Source organism: Mustela nigripes, chromosome 12 (assembly GCF_022355385.1).
Source record: "Mustela nigripes isolate SB6536 chromosome 12, MUSNIG.SB6536, whole genome shotgun sequence".
In the NCBI taxonomy this organism is placed as follows: domain Eukaryota; kingdom Metazoa; phylum Chordata; class Mammalia; order Carnivora; family Mustelidae; genus Mustela; species Mustela nigripes.
The window spans coordinates 26,095,267-26,098,731 of NC_081568.1; the positions used below are offsets into that span (position 1 = coordinate 26,095,267).

General features: G+C 33.1%; 1 non-coding gene across 1 annotated transcript; it reads right to left on the reverse strand.

Annotated features, from left to right (window-relative positions):
* Positions 1–948: 948 nt before the first annotated feature.
* LOC132028936 (U6 spliceosomal RNA) lies at positions 949–1,055 on the reverse strand. Its single transcript, XR_009407590.1, has one exon. It is a non-coding gene; the product is annotated as a U6 spliceosomal RNA (small nuclear RNA).
* Between the last annotated feature and the right edge of the window lie 2,410 nt (positions 1,056–3,465).

The window sequence follows — 3,465 nt, forward strand, 5'->3', positions numbered from 1 at the left end:
AATGTAGCTCTGGATCTTGGGATCATATGACCTGAGTTGAAGGCAAACACTCAACTGACTGAGCCACCCACATACTCTTATTTCTCTACTTTTAGTTCCAGAAAACAGGTAACAGAAAAATGTAGTTAAAGAAATTAACTGCTCTACCAAAAAGAAAGCTATTAGTGCCTGACTGCCTCACCTATGGAAAAGTTCAAGTTCATGCCATTGATAGCTGAACTTAGTGACTCAATAAATCATAAGTTTAAAATGTAAAGCAAATTATATTGCTAGTAATTTTTAAGACATGAAGAGATAAATAAGGAGAGGGAATTGGATTGAAAGAATTTTAAGTGAGTCAGCACAGTGATGTCTCATGTGCAAAGTACTATGGGGAAAGGAGTCGATACTCCAAATACATTTGGAGATTAACTATACATTTAGACAGCCCTGATCATCTTGCAATGACCTATTCAGCAGCACTTATATTCTGAGAGGCACATAGATTCACGTAACTACTTATCAGCCAATTCCTTTCATAAATATAGACTCAGACCAGACACTTGTTATTCCTACCAAGATGCTTTAAGTAATCACCTGGTGAAAATCAATAGGAGATATTAGCTCACATTTGGACGTGTTTGCAATATAATCACTCCTCATTTTTCAGTATAATCTGGGAGAAAGAAAGCCACATGAATTTTGATATACCTTAAATTTATGTTTAAATGCTAAAACATGTTTTATTTATTTTCTAATATAGTGAAACATTTGACTGCCCTCCAAGAGAGGACATGGTCACAAATGGAGCTTTTCTTGATTCAAATGATGGTTACAAATATCATTCATTTTATCAAAACATCCTCAATGATGAAGTATGAAGTATGATTTCCTCCTGTACTTATTACCTCAAATATCTTTCCCCCTCATTTGACAGTAGCTATATGTATTTTTTTTTAAGATTTTACTTATTTATTTGAACGCTTCACGAATTTGCGTGTCATCCTTGCGCAGGGGCCATGCTAATCTTCTCTGTATCGTTCCAATTTTAGTATATGTGCTGCCGAAGCGAGCACTACTTATTTATTTGAGAGAGAGAGAATGAGCAGAGAGAACAGCAGAGGAAGAGGGAGAAGCAGGCTCCCCACTGAGCAGGGAGCCCAACATGGGGCTCAATCCCAGGACCCTGAGATCATGACCTGAGCCAAAGGCAGATGCTTAACCAACTGAGCCACCCAGGTGCCCCTGACAGTAGCTATAAAGAGCAAACTTTCCTTTTTACCACCATATATTTTGCTGTTTTTAGTTACCAATAAATTAGGAAATCAGGGTATCACCAATAATTTTTATGAGAAAGTCATCATAAATTATACCAGTATTTCCAACTCAAATATATAACTACAGAGTTTTTTTACTTCTTTGATTTTATGTTTTTATCTCTTTATCTTATACTAAAAATACTCATTTAGTAATGATGTTAACATTATTTATTACTGTTATCTTACTATATATTATATACACATACCACACATATATAAATGTTGGTTCAAAATAACAGTACTTGGGTGCCTGGATGGCTCAGTTGGTTAAGCAGCTGCCTTAGGCTAAGGTCATGACCTGGAATCTAGCCCCAGGTTCCAGCTGGCTCCATGCTCAACAGTCAGTCTGTTTCCTCTCTTTCCCTCTGCTCCTCTCCCCACTTCTCTTGTGCTCTCAAATAAATAAATCTTGAAAAAAATGACAATATTAATATTATTATTATAATATTATTACCAAAGGCAGTTTATGGTTTTTTTTTGCAGTTTGTTTCAGCCATAGTATATATTCCACTAGCAGTGTGTAGTCAAATTATTCTGTTCTAAAATTACTTGATATCAATTCCTCTTACTGTGACTAAGCCAGCAATGCAGAAGTAGGTACGTTAGGTTTCATTTTACTTGTGATTTTAGGGACTTTTTTCTTTAATTCTCTCATAATTTCATAAAACAACATTTCAGTGGTTAGGCTGAGTTCAATCTACAAAACCATGTATATTTGGAAGTTTCTAGTTTCTATCCCTACTGTCTCTATCCTCTTCCTTCCTTCGCACTAAATATTTTCATTAATTTCTGGTTTACCCTTCCATTTTTCTTCTTTTCTTAAGCTTTATTTTCAAATAATTTTCAGTTTTCAAAAAAGTTGCAAAGATAGCAGAGAGAGGTCTATATCCCCTTCATCAAGCTTTCCCCAATGTTGACGTCTCAAATAATCATCGTAAATCTATCAAAAATGAGAAATTAATAACTGGCACAACACTAGCAACTAAATTACAGACTTTTACTCATATTTCACTAGTTTTTTCATTAACATCCTCTTTCTGTTCCAGGACATAATCCAGGATATTTCAGTTCACTTAGGCCATTTTTAGAAAAGTAAGGTAGCTAGCATATATTTTTTATTTTACATTTATTCATATATCTCTTTCTTAGATAAAAGGTGGAATACTATAAATATTTGTCTTCTTTTTCTTTTTTAAATTAACAGTATACCCTGAAAATTATTCCACAGTGGTATATATAACTATTCTTCATTCCTTTTAATACTAGCTTGTATTCTATTGTATAAGTATGCTATAGTTTAATCTCATCCATACACAAATATTTTAGCTATTCAATACTAAACTTAATCATTGTGGAGAACTTTTTTGAATAAAATGCTAAATTTCTAATCAGGCTCCTTGCTCCGCAGGGAACCTGCTTCTCCCTCTCCCTCTGACTCTGCCTTCCACTCTGCCTGTGCTCGCTCTTGCTCTCTCTCTGACAAATAAATAAATAAAATCTTAAAAGAAAAAAATGCTAAATTTCTAAAAAACAGTCATGTCTACAGCCTAATGATTAAAAAATCTAAGTGTAAGTGATCACATGGCTAAACCATAGAAAAGAAGTTGGTACCACAAACATCACTACTGAACAAGTAGCATATTTTAACTCTTTCTTTTACTGAACATGGATCTCATCTTAGAATGTTTCTAAATCCAAAAATAAAATGCATAAAATTAAAAATAAAACCAATTATAATGGAATGCACGTACCAAATAACTAAATAAATTTGTGAAATAGTAATATGTGTGCATCTTTATTTATGCATTCAATAACAAGATCTAGTAGCAGTCTAATAACTATCAATTCAAAGTAATCACAAATATAAATCATGTTTCAAACTTTCTGTAAATTTTATAATGTGACATGAAAATATTTGTTACTCCTATTGGTGACAAATTCTCGTATTAGTTTTGCTAATATTGTTGTGGTTTGTAGTTTCTATTTTTAATTGAAGGAAATATGAAATTTCAGTTAAAGATAAATGAAAATAAAGACATAACTGTTCCTCATTCAAGTTCACAGAACCCCCCTTTTTCCCATAGACCCCAAGTTACAAAGCTCTGTCATAATGTCAAGAAAGAACAGTGGAAAAAAAAAATTACCTAGGTAGTTTGCTAGTTTGCTA